Raw genomic sequence first — 19,061 nt, 5'->3', positions numbered from 1 at the left:
AGATACACTTCTTTTGCTAACAGGAGGGAATTCTTAGACTGGCATTGTATTATTTCCAGTGACAGGAACAAGCCGAATGACTGCTGCACTCTCAAAGCCAACTAGCATGATGCTTGTTATAAATAAAGCCACCTACTGTTATCATCAACAAAACTAACCATGTCAATGTTGCTTACAGAAACCATAAAAAAGTAGATTTCTCCAATCCGCTATTTTCACACACACGTTTAAAGACACTTGGGCCTTTGAAAGTAAAGCTCTTAGCTGACTTTAGGCACCTTCTAGAATTCTTGGTCTTGTATCCCTTTGCAATGAAAATCTAGTCTGAAGTACTGAATTAATCTGAAGTAAAGATCACACATACTTGATTTTAAGCTTTCAGTGCATCTCCAGGGAGCTGAAACAAACGACTCCACTGTTAGCAACTCAGCTAATACCCATCAGTCTGGTAAAAGAGCAGAAAAACAATTCATCTCTCCACTAAATTCCTTCAAATTTGAATTAAGCCTCCTGAAGTTGCAAGTGAAGTAAGGCATGAAGCATGAACAAAGTAACTGAGCTGTACAGGTATCTGGTAATTCATAAAGATAACAATTTCCAGAGTGCCATGGCGATGCATTCGCTTAGACTGGTACTGCATCACTCAATTGTGAAAGCTCCTCAGAGCACCAAACATTCCACTGGGTAGTTTTACATTTTTAACTTTATAACAAATGTCATTTTAGATTAATTGTAGTAATCAGCAGCATGAAGCTTACTGGAAGTCTTTGGAATTTTGGTTTTAAAAGTAAGAAGCAGTCATCAATATAGACAACCACATATAAATGGGCTCTGATTTTCTGGAAGACTTCAGAAGAAAGTCAAAAAAGAAAGAAAGAAATTCTTATCAGTACAATTTATTTTCCTTTCTTTCACTTTGTTTCATTCAAAATAATCAGATGCTATGCCAGCTATGTTCTTCAGTCTTGAAGGACAGAATATTGAAATTCTAACTTCAGTACTGGGCAAGCACCATGCACCTCATTGCAAAACCACCAAAGTTTCTTCTCCTACTTATTCTTGTCATTTCTTCAGGCACATTCTACCAGGGAACAATCAAATATATTCAGAAACCAACACTTTAATTATTCTGTGTTCCTTTTTGTCTAATCTCATATCTGTTAAAGAGCAATCTTCCCACAGTCAGCAAGACCAAACCAGGTAAAGATGTAGCGTGAAATAGTCCGGGAATGTAGGAGGGAAGAAAATATTAAAACAGGTATAGAAAGAACACAGTGCAGATTCCCGTGCAGAACACTCAGGTAAATCAAGAAAGGAGGAGAAAGGTCCTGAGAAACAACCCACTAAAGAGAAAAAAATCTTGCATAGCAGATACCCAGTTTAAACAGCAGATCTTTGGAAAGGGACAGATGAGTCAATAATGCCTACTAGAAACAGGCTTTGACTACCCTCTGCTGAATTCCTTTAAAATATATTGCTACAAATCCTATCAAGTATTGTATCAAACTACAACATTCTCAACACAAAAGTCCATATGCCTGCCTACAGTGACTTGCTGATCCGGTGCTTAGCAATTCGATCTGCTGTTGAAAGGTAAGTTTTACTGCCTGCTCTGATAAAACTTTTATCTACCTAAAAACATAAGACTCCAGCAGAGTAAGACTCAAACCTCAGGCTCTCCTCCCTCTAATTGCAATAATTTTCAACATCTTAAATTTCATTCTTTAAGTCCAAGCTGCCAAGAGAAAACTGCTACCTACATGAAGCTGCACCTTTGCATTTTGCATGTTGGGGATAATAAAAATAAGTAAGTCCCTTTTTCTGCCAAGGATAAAAGTAATCACACATGATCCTAACCAAGAAAAGAGGAGTAAAAAATTCAGACCAGATTATCAGAAAACACTTCCCCATGCACACACAGACTCATGTTCTTCACTCAGTATTTGCTCAAATAAAATCAAATGCCTGCTTTTTATGCATGACATTAAGGGTAAAAACCCAAATACCTGAAAGCCATAATCATGCTCCCTTAACAAAGCAAAGATACTTACAACATCACTCTCCCTAACAGCTGAAGAAAAATGAAAGGAAAAAAAAAACCAACTTCTCCCTTATGAACATCTGTGCAAATGGGGCTTCTTAAAAAAAAAAAAAAAAGTTAAAATATTGGTGGCAAGAAACTACCAATTCCTTTAACTCATTTAAAAAGTGAAGAAATTCAATTAAGAGATTCAATGAATTATTTAAGCCTAACTGAAAACCAGTTTGTTCAGAATATCCAGGCAGAAAATTAGGTTCTCAAGCTTTTCAAAGAAAATAGCCTCTTGTTTGTCTTAATATGATTCACACAGACCATATTTCCTTTGCTCAAGAGCATCTTCGACTAAAATGCTTCAGATTACAGATAAAACCCATTTCAAAACACTCACAACTACACTTCAATCCAGAAAACAAAGACGGTATACTAAAATGTATATGTGTCACGGAGTAAATTTTTCATCAAACTGAAAGGCAGAAGTGAAAGAAAATCATGTTTTTTGCTAAGGCAAAAATTTTGATAGCATAGAAAATGATTGGCTAATGCAATCAGTCATATGCTTCTCTCATTTTAATGAAATATAAAGCGATTTGTTCCAACAGAAGCAAATAATTTTGGTTATTTAAAGGATTTGGGGACATCTCCACCCAAGAGTTTATTCATACAGGTAATCTTTTGAGAACAGCAAGCTCAAAGATACAGTAATAACCAAACAAACAATTAAAAGATATGCTTGATTGAATAGAACAGATCTTCAGTTTCGCGCATGGCTGTACTTCACTTCACCCATATTTTCCTGAGAAAATGACTACAATTACTAAAGAAAATTCCTTGAATTTTTCCTGCCAGGCTTCTAATCCAAAATAAACTCTCCTTTTTTCATTTTGGCATGCTTTAAAATTTTTGCAATTACATGTGGAACTGGGACAGTAGGACAAGCTTCAAGGAATCATCAAATGCAACTCTTTCACTCTCCTCTGGCATGACCACCAATACCTTATCCTGCACACTCCAAAATGGTGAAATCTCTTAAGGTTAACTCCCATTCCATAGAGGTGGGTAGGTGGAAAGAGGCTAATGAGCAAGGAAAAATATCCACCCACTCTTTGGAAGTACACCAATCATTTTGAAAACACCTGCACTTTTCATAATATAATGACATTATTTATCACTAACAAAGAGTCAAAACAGTAAAATGTGTGCCCACTATCAGACACTTGGGTACTGCTTAGAAAGCTCTGTGGTCCTAATTCCCACAGAAACAGATGCAAGCAGAATGAAAGGTCTGAAGGAGCTGGGCCAAGGAATATGTAGTTAGATAACCAAGCTGCCAAGTACCATGAGCTCCAATTTCCCTCCTGTTCCCTAAAGATAAACCAAGTAACTACAGGACAACTTCTTCTTCCTTCTCATTTACATTTGTGACTCACCTTGAGAAACATCTCAGTTTATTTCATGAACTTTGAGATTTGATTTAATTTCCCAGCAACCCTCATGGTACTCTCTCCTGATCAAGGAGCACAGAGGATTGTGTCTCACACACGCTTTCACTTCTGGGCTGATTGAATACTTTCCTTTACTTCTGGGCTGGCTCAGTATTTTCTTTTCCATTCTTCCACCCATTACAAAACTCAAACAATTTCTTTAATTGATGGGAGAGATGCCACTGGTAAATTCAGTATTTGCATAAATACCTACCCAGACCGTCAACAAAATAAATTCCTTTTTCATCTTAATCAAGGATTTCACTTGTTTAGCAACATATCCTTTACTTATAATATTTTAATGACAGTAAGGCTGGGTATTTCAGCCACTCCTTAAAGTGCTGTTCCACAACAATTCAATACTGCCACTGTCATTCCTCCTGTTCTCAGGCATGCATTCCCTCTCTCCCTCCTCTCCTGTGAGTGCCCAATTCTGGCACTCATCTGATTCTCCAGCAAGCCAGTTCATGGAGCAAAATCAGCACAAGGAATAATGTCATGTTAATTTTTTGCTAGTTTAGCTTTGAGTTAGATGAATGTCAGGGTGAACACAGGGAAAGAAGCAAGCATACTTACACTGATCTACAAATCACACCCTTCACATTTCCTAAGGACAGTCTTGGAGACGGGAGAAAAATCAAGGTTCTCTTCAACACTAAATCAGACTTTTCTGATTTTACATTATCTTAGCACTAGAATAAACAATGAAAAAGTTAAAAACCTAGCCCAATCACACAAAGCTGCTTCTGGCAGCTGTTACAATGTAGGCCTGTAGGATAAGAGAAGGAGGAAACATACAAGTTCTAGAGAAGCTACACAAAGGGTAAATAACAGCAAACCACTTCCTTCAATTGATAGCAGCTATAATTGGAAACAACTGTCAAAACACAGCACCTGAACTTACAGGCAGCAGAGAAGTTTCAGGAAGATTGGTAGGACAACACCAAAAGAGAACCTCCCACCAAGAGTTAGTGAAGAAAAGACCTTTAGCTATTTAACACAGTATGATAAGCAAAACAATTTGCCACAGAACTCCTCTTTTCTGACAATCCTCTCCTCTAGAAGGTCAACTGAGATCCTTAGATATAAATGGTGTCCATATTAGGAAGAGACTCACAGCTGGGCTGCCATAGTTTTAGGGTAACAAAGCTTTACTTTGTATCTGCAGTTATCTTCACCTGTGAAACTACACTGGCAGAAATCCCTGGGGAAATAGCAGAGGACTTTTGACAGCTGCCAGAAAAAAGGGGGAAAAGAAAGGGTGAAGTGTGGTAATGGAAAACTAGTTGTTGTTTTCTCTTTCTTCTCTATTAGTTCCCAAACCAACACATATGAGGACAAACCCAAGAGCATCACTGCAATATTTGGGAGGAAGCCTCTAGTTTCCACTTATTTTCTGCCAAATTTGTAGTAGTAGAAAATAAACAAAAATCCAGCCAATAATAACCTCCACCAACACTAAGATGAGGTAACAGACACTGATAGGCATGAGTCAAATAGAAATACTCATGGTGGTGCCCATACAACCTGATTTTCTTGTTGCTTTTCTTCCAAGGCCCTATCTGGTGCACAAGTAGACAAAGTAACAGACAGATATCTAAGCAGCTATTCCTCTAGCTCCCAGTTAGCTTCCCATACTTATCTTCTAGAATAAGATTTAGATTTCCCATCAAGAAACTGATAATATATAATTTTTAAAATTGCTATTTCTGTAGGTTCCCCATATTTCACTATGAACTGTCTTCAAGGAAGATAAGAGTGCCAGTTGTTCTCCATCCTTTTGTTAAGGAAAGGAAAATGTGATCACTGCACTTGCTGTTATGTAAGGGACTAATACCACTGATCTTTTTTTCTGCATTTTACTGCACACAAGACCGGGGGAAGGGGGTTAACAAGGAAAGGGGAGAGGAAAGCCAGGAAGAGCTGAAATGTCTCCAGCATTCACAGCTTCTCAGTACCTATTGTTTCCTGCTGTTACAACATTTAAAAGACAACTACTAACCCTTTTATAAAGTAACCTATCATCTACGTTTTTCCTACCTTAAACTAAAATTCCTTACAAGAACCCAGCCAACAGATACATACTAACAAGACAACTAGCTACGCAAAAGGAAAAAATTAACTAAGTAACCTGCTCTGAAAAAGGTGGACAAGGGAAAAGTAACAGGAAAGCTGAGAAACAAAAGAAAAGATGCCTCATGGCACCAGGCAAGTAAAGAGCTATCAGCCTTTTAAGGTCTTCCACTTTTTCACATCACTTGGGAAGAAAAAGAATCCAACGGCAGCAGTAAGTTTTACACAAGACTAAAATTCACATAAAAAATCCAGAGGACTTGCAACTAAGATTTTGTCCTTGTGTGATCCCTATTCCGAGCCCTCTCTGTAAACCGTGGACAGACAAGCAGAAGAGAAGTGTAGAAATAAACAATTTCTACTCAGATTTTGACTTCCCACTGTGTCTTCTGGGTATTGTCTGGATATATTTTCTGGATATTGATATCAGCTGACAGCCTTTTATTAAGGAAAAAAAAGAGGAAAATACAAAAAGTACATACAATTAAGAAGAACTGTTAAACCTCAATGTTTCTCTTCTAATCAGAGATATAGCCAGAGATTGTGTATTTTCAGGAATCTAAAGAAAGCAGAGAACTCATTTTACGAAAATAAATATTAAACAAGAGCATGGTGAACAGTACCTCTGCTAGTCCGGATATCTCTGCACAGCTTTGACATACTAATACATTTCTTGCATTTGCAACAAAGATAAGACGCCTGTTAATAGAAGTAGACCGACTTTTGAAAGATAAAATGAACAGTGTCACATAGATAAAGCAGCAAAGGATTTGTAACTATTTAGCTCTGTATTTCACAAGAATTCCATTTTTACTCATCCCGATTTTCTAATGTTTGTTCTGCTAAAATAATAAGCTATAGGTTACAGGCAGCATTCTTTAAAGGCAGGCATAATTTAAAAATGCAAATGGGTACTTTTCAGAGGAACTGGCAAGAACCAAGGTATTAAAAAAAAACACCTCATGCTTTAATTTTGTGATATCACCACCATTTCCCCCATAAATAAACAGCAAAGTACTATTCCTTCCAATTACATTCTAACAAGAGGTTCAGAGAGGATGATAAAATAGTGACAACAAATTTTTAAGTTCATAAGGCAAACAAAGCTGCACTGCTAGGCTTCTCCTAAAACAATTTAAAATCCCAGTCAATCCATACACACCAGAAAACATTGCTACAACAGCAGAGAAGGTGGCAATAGTAAACCAAAATGAGAAAGGGCTTTTGAAAGCAGTGAATTCGACAGTCTGCACAGTCACTGCAGGCATTCTGCAGCATTCATTGACATGACAGTGTAAGGTGATGACTTGTCCTTATCACAAACAGGCAGCAGCTTGAAGTCACACAGACAATGCTGAAATACTGTTTTGTCCAAGACTCTTAAAAACTTCAAACATGAAGACAAATTTCTTTTACCTAACAAGATTCCATGCTAGTATAACTCTGAATATTTTTCTAGATGATGTATTCCTCTGAAACTGTATTATGTTGAGGCAAGTTGCAGGTCTTAATCTCATTTGCGTTGGCAAGAATTTCCTCACTCATTGATGGGGAGTGGAAAAATCCTTCCAGAGAGCTGCCCCTGGCTCTGCACTGAAGAAACATAAGCTTCAGTTTGGCCTGTTCTTTTGGCTGGTTTCAACAGGAAGGAAGCCTGTAGCTTCATCAACTCTGCTAACTCCATTAGGTGGTACTTGAAGATACTCTCTTGTCACAGCAATACTACTGGCAACCAAAATCCCTAAGAAATCAAGCAAAGCCAATATAATAAACACAAGCAAGAAAACACAAGAGAAAGCACAGCCTAAGCTTTAGCTTGAAGAAGTTGTTGGTATCTGCCAGCCAAGAATCTGAACATGCAGGCCAGATTAGCAACTACTGCTGAGTTCCAAAGTCCATTCAAAATCTGCAACTGAAAGAAAGAGAACACCTACACACTACTTTTAATTAACCCATCTTTAAATGAAGATTTGTATTCATGAATATGTTTGAATAGCAGATTATAATTTAAGAGATTCACTAGTTTTGTCTTATAACCACTAAAGGTTATAAAAGGCTCCAACTCCAGGCTACAAATAATGCTCCCTTGTAGTATACAGGCGAAGCATAAACATCATTACAAAACATCAGTTTTGCTATCCTAATTTAGCCACATTTTTCCTCAAGAGTTCAACAAGTGCTCCACCTTTCTTCTCTCTCTTTCCATAGTTTACATAACTCATTGCCCTGACACTTACCTATTAGCCACACTTTGACTAGTTTCAGTGGAACCTGAATTTCCTACTGCACTGCAAAACTGAACGACAGCATTTAAAGATCAGAAAACCTTAGTAAAAACCCTTTCTTATTGACAAAGAGAAGACTGCTAGGATTCTTGCAGGCACCATCACTAAAAGCTAATTAAAATACAGCTGTTGAAAGCATTTAAGACTCCTTGATTATGTACAGATAAAAGGAAAAAAACTACTGTTAGCACCTTTCATCCAGGTAGGTCACTAGTGAAGATTTTAGTGGTAGAATCCACATACATGTGTTCTGTGGTGAAGTTAGCTCAACTAATTAAATTAGTTCAACTTATGAAGTTAGTTCTACTTTTTGAAGGGCTAGCTTTTAATTTACACCATTTCAGTATTTCAGTTGGTGACTGTGAACAGCTGCAGTGCCACAGTGAGTAAGGATGAATCCTTGAGCAGGTCTTATTTCTCTTCATAGGACCACTCTCAGGTCTGCACTTTCATCATCCACAATACCAGCTTAATTAACTCTTATTTCTTCTATGTATCTTTTTCTACCATATCTCAGAAAAACCTATTTGTGGGCTCTGAGGAAAGGATGGCAAGTCCATGCCCCGTCACTGATGTAGCACAGAACAACCCCCCTCAGTGTGAAGTTACAGGAGGCCACCAGACCGATCCAGCAGCTCCTCGGCAGCCAGGCCTTATTCTCAGCCCGGGAGATCACCTAAGTTTAACAGCAATCTGGTTCATTTTCTAACCACCCATACAGAAACTGCCCTGGCTCACAGACAGATGAGGCCACAACAAGGGAGCAGCTGCTTGTGTCAGTGAAAGCAGTCTTCTCTGTTCAGTCACAGCAAAATGTCAATGGTCCCTGATGCTCACAAACACCTCGTGTTCTTCCATTTTTTACTCTAAACCTCCTATCTCAAAGCCATTTTTTATATTACTTCAAGAGTAATTAATGTATGAAGAATACTGACAAAATAGTGAAAGCAGTCCTTTCATGGCAGCTAAGGCCTATTTTTGTATCAAAAAACCAAAACAACTCACTCAACATTGCAGCTCTTCCAGAAAAGCAGCACCATTCTGCACATGTGACACACTACACCTCCAATCTCTGCATGCAGACTGCTGCACCATGGAAGGATGACACTTTCATCCATCCAAACCATGCAGCCATGCTTGGGACCTTTCCCAGCTTTGACAAAACCAACAGCATCAGAACAGTCAAGATACCACACTGTCAAACTGCTATTTTTCCTCCACAGTATGTGTATGAGAGCCCTACTGGCAGAAACTATATTTCCTTTTGATCGGGAAACCACAGGGGTTTTCAGCCCCATGCAGGGGAAAGAAGAAACAATTAATGGGTATTTTCTCTGAACCTTGCTGCTTAACACAGGAGACTGGAAAGAACAGGAATTTCCACAATTCAAACGACAGCTTTCACCTGCTGCTGATAATTTATTTTATTCTCCTTCACCAGATATTGTGGAAGAGGAACAAAAAAAGTGTTGTACTTTACACATGGAAAAAAAAGATCAACATGTGCTTCTTGTAGAGGCACAAAAACTGACCCTCTAGCAACTTTTTTTCACATATATGTTCATACTAAGTTTTAACTCAGATACAAAACAAAATTAAAAATGTATTTTTAAGAAGTTGCTTGTGGTCAAATTTTCCTTGTTTTCTGAAGAAATAAGATGTTCTCACTCAGAGTGAAGCCCCAAGTGTGTCACAGATGGGATCCACTCTGATAACCTTCAACTCCCAGCTTTGATACACCAACCTCTACCCTAAGCAGCTACCAATGAATACAAGCTAGTGAGGTCTAACTCAAGCAATCCCATACCTCTTCTATGAGTTTTCCAGGCAAATATTAAAAGTAATGTCAAAACATCACTAAATGAATTACAGCTATCAAAGACAGTTTTAATTAATTTTTAAAGACTGAACAATTTTAAAATTACTGGAGAACTAACAGGCCTAATAAATGAAAGATAAAAATACTTTGCTAAATGTCTTTGTCTAATCCAATACATGTTCCTAGGTAAACAAATTCATTATTCATGGGACTGCAAACTCTTCTAGGACTGACTATAAATATTTGATAAATATTTATACACTGCCTTGCACAAAAGGGCCTAATACACATTAAACTCCAGTCAATACAATATAATAATCTGGTATTGGCAGTTATTACAGTAAGACAGTTTTAAATACACAACTTTTTGCATACAAAATAATCTTATCCTCATTTACCAAAGACAAGAGTGGTACTTAAAAAAAAAAAAAAGGAGAGAGCAAGACACCAGATTTTTTTACTGCTTTGTACTTATCAACCTAAAATGCCTTTATAAGCACACTTTTGCTGAGCCCCTGGACATTGTCTGTTCCCAGGCTTAAGGCTGTTAGACTTAAGAAGGCTCTTTAGGAAAGATAACCTACTATTCCCTTTGAAAAACAAATGCTTGTTCAACAAATGGAAGTTGCAGTTTGAACCAATTGAGTGACTAGAAAGAAATCCAAGTACAGAACTCAGAATTTTTTTTTCTATCATTCTCTCAGGAAAGCCTAAATGAAGCAGGGGCAAACTTAGCAATGATACTGTGAAGAAGAGACAAAATGGGAATGACATGACAAGTGCTGAATGAGTCTCTTAAGAAAGATTAGAACAAAAAGAATGGCAAAGTCATGTATAAACAAGAGGGCACTAATGCTTCAGCTATAAAGTATAGATCAGCATGCCTAGGCAAGGTAAATGGAGAGGATACAAATGACCTGATTTCCTCTTTCCTAGCTCACCTACAAATATGATACAATGTCAGTAAAGTGGCTGAAGGAGATAAATTCTGCATGACACAAATATTTCAAAGAGTAAAGAAAAAATAAACAGAAAAACTATGAATGCTGTAAAAAGACAGGAGAGTACTGCAAAGAGATGTGAAGCACCACAGATGCAGGGAGGGGCAACTTCAGCTCTTAAGAGTTTAAACACAACATGAATCAACAAAAGATGTAAATACAGACCACACTTTTCAACTTCAATATTTCTTTAATTGTGTGCCTTTCCCCCCTATATATAGGTGAAACAGTTAATTTTTTTCTGCCTGGGGAAATCAGGCTTAGGACTTACACGTGGAAAGACTTTTCTGCATTTCTAGCCCTTCAGTACAAAACAGAAATCAATTTCCAGAACACAGACAGCTTCAAGAAGAGAGATGATTTATCTGAATGTACATGTCACTCACAGCTTCAGAGGCATCAGATCAATAACTAATGTCTGTGGTGTAGTTAAATTTTGAAACATACTGTATTTCTTTAGTTACTTTACTAAACCTGTCTCATTTACCCTGTTAAAAAGGGCATTTGGAGAACACGCTGATAAACTGATGGATCAGCATGGGATTTTTACACACAGTGTAATTTCCTTTGAAAAATGCATTCTAAAGCCCTAGCTTTGACAGTCTCTAAGAGTTACTCCCTAAACATATTTATGCTTGATCTTTCTACAAGTCACTTATAAAAACACCTGATAACAGGAAAGCATATTCATGAAAAATAAAGACAGGCTGCAGCAAATAAAATTAAACAGTTGCTGTTAAAGAGTATTTCCCATCTGCCAGTGATTTCTTACACACTTTTACTTTACTTACACTTTTCTTATACTTTTACTATCATTGTGGACAAAATAGAGGTGTACCAGGCAAATACTTATTTCTAGACTCAAAAAACTCCATAAAATCTTTAGTCTGTAATAAATCTATATTAAAAAAACAAATAATTTCAGGCTTACTAAAACAATTTGATACTACCATGGCTCACCTTCACAAATAAATCAGGGAGTGCATCACATGTACCATTGCATGCAACAGCCCACAGAGACAAGACTGAAGTATACTACCACCATGCAACCAACATGTAAGCCACATTATCTAAAGAAACTCTACCTATACATGATGCAACAATAAAATAATGTTTTTGATGGTGTATTTTGAGAAAAACATGTATGTCTTACACTTAGGTAACTCCTCCCTTACTCATGCACATTCTTGCCCTGTGCTGCTTCACACACCGTGCCAGTCTGGGCACTCCTGTTGAATCAGACCCACACAAACACAAGAGCAGCCATAGCTCAAGAGACTCTTGTCATGAATGGAAGCAACAGTATCACCACATTTTTTTTTCAGTCTTCATCTTCTAAAGAACCTATTTAAATGTGATTTTTGTTCAGGATGCTGCCCCAGAAAGTGCAGAAGTAATCAAGTCTTGTTTCCCCCAGATTTCTCTGTGTCTCAGCCATGCCCTTGTGCTCCAATCAGTCACATTCCACCTCTATCCCAGACACCCATTATCTTCCCGCTCTCTCCCAAGCACTGGCCACAATACACTGAACCTCTCCCATCCTCCAGCTACTGACTGGAGAAAGGAGTACTGCACTTCATACCTGGCTCTTACCCCACAGACAGCGGGCAGCTAAGCACAGGTAACTGCTACATTCATGCAAAACTTTCCCCTAAAGAGATGATCTCAATGAAGCCATCAACTTGAACGAGTTTAATTTTTGTTTAACATTATTATAATGTAAAACCTTTCACACCTTGACCCTTGGCTAATTTCTCTGCTGAAATTTTGATGAGCTCAAAATTTACTGAGACAAAAGATTAAATGAAATATGATTGCTCAAGATTTGTGACTTTAGAAAAGCAAATTAAAGAGAGTTAACCACTACACAAATATACAAAACCAGCAACTATTTCTTAAAAAACCCTACAAAAAATAGGTGCATCTCAACATTTCATCCACAAGAGAACAGCTGATTCTGAACTCCTAAACTGCAAAACTTTATTTTCTAGCATGTCCAATTAACTAAGGCTTCTTAAAGAAATTGCATTTATGTGTTTTGCTTGTCCTTTTAATAACTACTTGCATCCTCTGATTATTTTCAAGTGCATTTTAAAGGAATACAAAATCTCACAGACAAAAAGGGTTCTACAACTTCTGTGAAAACTGGCAGCTTTGTAGAAAAAAGTAACTTGAATTCATGCTTTCAATGAGAGCAAAAGCAGGTTCAATTCTGCCTTCTCCATTGGCAGCCCCAGAAGACCAGCCAGCCAACACCAGATTTGATTAATTCTGGAACAAGCATAGGATACTTTGCATTTAAGTGGTAATCTACCTAAAGTAAATCATCAAAGCAGTGAGCATATAAAGTGGCTTTGTCCTATTTTTGGCAAATTCTAGCAAACCTAACAATATGACCAAAAGGCGTACAGTCTTAGTTGCTTGGGTGATCATTTTTAAAAAACTCACATATACAACCTACATTTTTCTTCTGCCATGGAGTATTCCTAAGGCAATGCTTTTTTAAACACTAAAGGGAGTACATGCTGAAACACTGATTTTTAAATAATGGAAAAATTAAATTCTGTTCATAGTACAACCAGGATCTGAATGAGTTTTAAACCACTCATCACTAAAGACAGCGAAATCTGATCTTCATCTGTGCTTAGAATAGAAAAGAGCTACATATTTTTCACATTGCTACAAAAATTGATTCCACATAGCATTTTTCTAAGAGTAGAATGCACATTTCAAACAAAAAAAAAAGTATTTGTGTGGTAAAATTATCTGACTAGGTATTAACTTACAATTTTTTTAGCACATTACCAAATTATGCTTGACTTCTTGCAACCAACAAAAAAAGCCCCCTATACATTCTAAAAATATTATGTATTTAAGTATTCCTTAACTGCACCTATGGCAACAAGAATACAGCAAGTGATGCCGTTCATTCAGCAATGGTCATGTTCCAAGAATATCATGATACTACACACAAACCCCACATATCTTTTAACTTTACTTATGTCAAGCTATTTCACTTTGTTTCACTAGAATCCAATTACTACCAATGAAGGAACACCACCTAAAGGCAGTGTAACAGAAACCAGAAAATTCAGTAAATGTCTGTAGAGCATTTGTAGTAACTTTTTGATTGAGAGTTTTACTTACTGATCAGTTCAATAAAAATAAATTCCTAATTTTATTATAATTAGGAGAAATGTCTACAAAAACTTCTGTCAGGGAAAGCATCAATATTATGTCAGTGATTTTTTGCTAAGCATTCTCAAGAGAGGGTGAAACTGAAACAACTATTACACTGAAAAACACCTAATGACATTGGAAAGTTTATAAAAAAATATTATCCAATCTGGCAGTTTTCTTGCTTTCACAGTTGCATTTAAATTTGTGAAATCCAAACCAGACCAGGTTGCAAAGAAGGGTTCAAGATGCCTTAGAGCATCCAACAGCATTTCTCCTCCTTGAAACAGAAAGCACACACTTGCCCATTTGAGATAACCTACTACACCAATGAAGTGAGAAAACCCAACTTGAATCACTGTATACATTTGTGGTAAAAAAGTTACCTTTCATGTCAAACATTTAAATATTTGAGTTTTGAATACAGCTTTTAAAAAATCCAGTTCTGAATCACTGGAATTTTTGTTCTGTTTTCTGTAAAAGCACCAACAGTAACATGGTTCAGCCTTCCGCTTGTAGCACTTCAGAAAAGATCAGCCTGATCCCGCAGTCCCAAATTTACAGTCATTTCATAAACCTGAGGTCACGTCTCACCAACTTATTTCTTCCAGTGTTTCCAACCATGGAGATCATGATAAGGAAGGCAGCACTTGCAACAGGATGAACAGTAACATAGCTTTATGTTTCAAAATACACTCTCACAAAGAACTAGTTCGCCAACAGCTCTTTAAGCTACCTAGCAAGAAGATTTTTTTTTTCTGAGAATAATCTCTCAAACAGATGACAGGTTTAATTCCACAAGACTCAAAAAACATACCAGTTACCTATAACACCAAAAACCATTATAAAACAACACAAGACCTTGGCCTTCAAAGCAATGCCATGGTGCAGAAAACCACTATCTTCTTCTGTTCTGTCGCTGCTGGAAAAGAGAAGTTTCCACAGGACACTGTCATAGGAAGAGTGCCCATTTTCAAGAATTGTATTATTGTATCAGCACACACAAAGGAAGAGAGTAGAACCATTTGACTTCTCTTGTATTGAGAAAGATAATGGTTTGCATTTCACAAAGATGTGAAAAGCTGGCATAAGCAAAGGGAGCATAGCGCAGCATAGCAAGACTGCTGCCACAGGTAATGATAGTGATGATCTTTATCAAATATCTCTTAAACACAAAACTGGGATGACCCAGACTGAGAACCTCCCCCAACCACGTTCCTTGCCTCTTCCCCTTTGGAGGCTCTCTCCCCTGTGAAGCACCATGAGAAAAACCACCCAGGTCTTCTCAGGTTTTACAAGAAATTGAGACTCAACTGAGGCTTCATTCTGCTGCAGCACAAATCAAGGTACTGTCTACAGTTAAGAATACTGGGGTTTACCACGTGGATCACAGTCACAACTGACTGAAATTTTCATTTAAAACGGACAGCAGGACTCACTGAAGTTGATGACATGTCTCTCCTAAGGTGTCAGTGGAACTTCCCTCTTGCCAAAAGCAGGTATCAGCATATAATTACAGTTGTAATTACATACAGTTACAACAGTATAGGCAAAGAACAAATAATTGAAATTTGTATGTGAAACACAAATGCCCAATTATCTGGCAAATCAATAGCTAAGCTTAAAATTATTCCTGATTTCAGCAAATTGTGGCCAATAGTGAATATAATGCTATTGCTACAGCATCATTGGCCCTCCTTATAAAGTAGTGTACAAGCAGTACCATTTTGGTGGGTAAAATTGTGACATGAGCTAATTTGAACAGTCTAAGACTCTATCTTACTTATGCTGATGTTTAGAAGGCATATGTGAGAGTATTGAAAATTATGTGCAGCACCATTTTCAGCGTTCTACAGTGAACTTCAGAAACTGCTTTATCAAGTCTGTATCAGATATCCTAAACTTACGACCAGAAAACCACATCTGAAACCCACTCCTTGACAAGAAGCATCCCTATGGAATTGCTTTTTTATGTGTGTGCTTACCATCATTAATACAGAAACACAAGTCTTGGGAACAAACCAGGCCCTGCCGAGCCACCAGGCACAGCACAAAGAACACCAGGTTTCTGCCCTGAAGGCCTGGCCTACATCTAACAGGACTGAGCATTCAGACTTTCATACGAGCCTTCCAATGAATGAGACAGAGTACTACACACCTCCGCAGAGCGTTCCCACGTCTCTCAGAGGGACAAAACAGAAAAAGGGAAGAAAACGAGAAGCGCTATGCATCTCCCAACTGCAAAACCCCTCTTATCAGAGCCATTTCAAGAATGTCTACTCGACAACTAAATTGACTCGAATAATGGAAACCAACGTCCCAAATATACTATATATGGAATCGAGGCCAGCCACCCCCGCAAAGACACGGGGCACCAACCTCCCACCTCAGACACTCGGGTACTCATCCCCAAATGGCGGAGTCTCGCCCAGCGCACTCACACCTGTCACCTGCCAGGCGCCGCGCCAGCCCCTCCCTCTCTCCTCTCTCTCTCCCTCCCTCCCGCAGCCAGGCGAGCCCGCTGGCAGCTCCCGCCCCTCCCCGGGCAGCCGCAGCCCCCCGATCCCTCCCCGCGTCGGGGAGCTCCAGCGACTCGCGAAGGAAAATAAGTTTCCATCTCTCCCCGAACGCCCCGCTGCGCGGAGCCATCCCGTCGCCGCTCTCCCACCCCGCCCCAGCACGCCGGCAGGAGCGGGGTGCCGGGGCTGCTCCCTCCCCTCGCACAGGCCTTCCCCGTCTTCCTCACCCTGGCACAGCCTGGGGCGCGCTGAGCGGCCGCGGAAGCCCCGGGCCCCCCGCCCCTGCCGGCCCCCCGCGCCTCTCCCTGCAGCCCCCGGGGATGGGACCAGGAAACCGGCCCGGGGAGCCGCCACCAGGCCCGTCTCGGCGGGGTCAGCCTTACCCTGCTGCCGCTTCTCCTCCTCCTCCTCCTCCTCCTCCGCCGCCGCCTCCCCCACCACCACGGCAGCAGCCGCCGCCACTACCGCCGCCACTACCGCCACCAGCGCCGCCGCCGCCTCCGCCCGGCAGGGGGGACCCCGCCGACCCGACCCTCTCCGCAGCCTCCCGCCGCCGCCGTTCCGCTCCGCGGGGGGAGGAGGCGGAGGAAGGAGGAGTAGGAGGAAGGAGGGCAGGGGGGTCCGTGCTGCCGCGGCGGCGGGCGGGGTGGGCTGGGGCTGGGTGAGGGTGTGCGTGCGGTGGCTGTGGCGGCGCCGCTCCCGCTCAGCCGGAGCCGCCGCTGGGGCCGCGCGCCGCTCCCGGCCCCCTCCCCCCGCGCTCTCTGCGCTCCGAATCAAAATAGAGCGACAATATGGCGGCGGCGGCCCCAGCATCGCGAGACCGCGCCGCGAGCGCTAACGGGGATGCGCCGCGCGCCAATGGGCGCCGGGGCGGGCGTGGGGGGTGGCGGGGGGAGGGGGGCCCGCGGGCGGTGCCTCCGCCGGCTCCGCCCTCAGGGCGTGGCGCGAGCGGGAGCGGGAGCGGGACCGCCGCCTCAGAACCGGGACCCCGGCGGGACCGCCCCGGGACACCGGGATGAGCGGGAACTCACAGCGGCTCCTTCCTGCCCCGCCGCCACCGCCCCGCCTGGCCCGGCGCCAGAGGAGGGAGAGGGGGAAGCGGCGGTGGCGCGTAGGTGGGCTGCCCGCCTGGAAAGCAAGCAGGGTCTGAATGGGCTGGGGAAGGAAGGGCAGCATCTGCAAGGGGAAAAAAAAAATCCTAGGAAAATTAATATTAATTAAGCCCTCTTCCTCCCGCCCCCCCCAGTTTATAAACAAAACGGTTATTTCGAGGGAATTGCCAGACGCTTTCTCTCAGAAATAGGAGTGCTTACTCCACATTACTCAGAGTACGTGATTTCCATCATCCCTCCGAGGTAGAGCTCTGATTAATCATCTCCCAAAAATGTCGCCAGGAGAACGGGGCCCGGCATGCTGGTGAATCCCTCTTCCCCTCTCAGCCCCACCAACACCCTCGCTCAGACCACAACAGGCATCCTTAATTTTAGTGGGCTGTCCAAGTAGGTCTTTATATTTCAGTAATTTGGGAAGTTTCAGCTTCAATGAAAAGACAACTTTCTCATTAAAAACATCCAGTAAATCAGTTGAGTTTCAGAGTTGTGATACCTTACACTATCTACTCCTTATTCTTCCTATATTTGCTTTCTTCCTGTATCTCTTGAATCATCCTCCTTCATCCCTGCAGCGAGCAGGGGCTGCCCATGTTGTCTAACAATAGTCCGTTCATCCATCCATCCATCCATCCATCCATCCATCCATCCATCCATCCATCCATCCATCTTTGTGTCATCTTGCTTGAAAAAATACAGACACAAAAGTCAAACACAGAAATAATTTTAAAGTAATCTTTATTATCTATAGCAGAAAGAAATTGCCTGAAGCCCTGTAACCTAGAATGGGACTTGGAAAGGAATGGGATGTGCTGAAGCTTTCAGGTTTTCCCACACAGTGGAACTAGGCTGGAATCAACAGAGAGAAAGGTTTTCTCCACCGCCTTGATTCCCAGAGGCACCATGATTTCCCACAGACGCCAGTGTGTGAAGGGTACTACAAAATGGGCAGGCCATAATCATCCCAAACTTTAAAACTATCCTTTGCACTATCCATTTCAGTGGTGTGACAAGAGAGAGCTGCACTTTCTTTGTAAGACTCAGCTGTTAGACTGGCCAATTAACAATTGCAACACTGAATGACAGAAACTAATAAAAACATCTAGCATGCTGTGGCAGGAACTAAATTACTCATGACAATTTAGGCTAAGTGTTCTGTTAGAAGAAATAAAGGCAGCCTTGCCATTGAAAAAATGAATATTTGCAGAAATGATTGGAAATGCATTTTCTAAATGAAAGCATTAATAAGTGAAAAAAACCCTCTCAGCTACATTTAGTTAAAGCTGTCAGAATCCCAAGGGAAGCAACTGCAAGGACTGACTGCTTGGAGTAGGCAGGGAGAGAGAAAATACCAAGGGGTCTAATTGTTATGCTGTGATGGGGGGAAAAACAGAAAAAAGGGGAACAGGAAGATTGCTTTTTTCCCTCACAAGATGTGGAAATATAGGGGTGGGTGGGTATGTACATTCCAGTAAGAACCAGTTGCTTTCATAAGCTGCAACAGAGAAATCTGCAGTTCTTTTGTACACGAGCAGCATGGAGCATGGAATGCTGTG

General features: G+C 40.7%; 1 protein-coding gene across 1 annotated transcript in view; it reads right to left on the bottom strand.

Annotated features, from left to right (window-relative positions):
* Positions 1–17,176, bottom strand: part of TAB2 (TGF-beta activated kinase 1 (MAP3K7) binding protein 2) — a 60,818-nt gene extending 43,642 nt beyond the window's left edge. Inside the window, exon 1 of the mRNA XM_064708426.1 lies at positions 16,780–17,176. The gene's annotated coding sequence lies outside the window, so the exon portion shown is untranslated. The remainder of the gene's footprint in view (positions 1–16,779) is intronic.
* Positions 17,177–19,061: the final 1,885 nt, after the last annotated feature.

Source organism: Zonotrichia leucophrys, chromosome 3 (assembly GCF_028769735.1).
Source record: "Zonotrichia leucophrys gambelii isolate GWCS_2022_RI chromosome 3, RI_Zleu_2.0, whole genome shotgun sequence".
In the NCBI taxonomy this organism is placed as follows: Eukaryota; Metazoa; Chordata; class Aves; order Passeriformes; family Passerellidae; genus Zonotrichia; species Zonotrichia leucophrys.
This window is presented reverse-complemented; position numbering and strand designations above follow the sequence as displayed.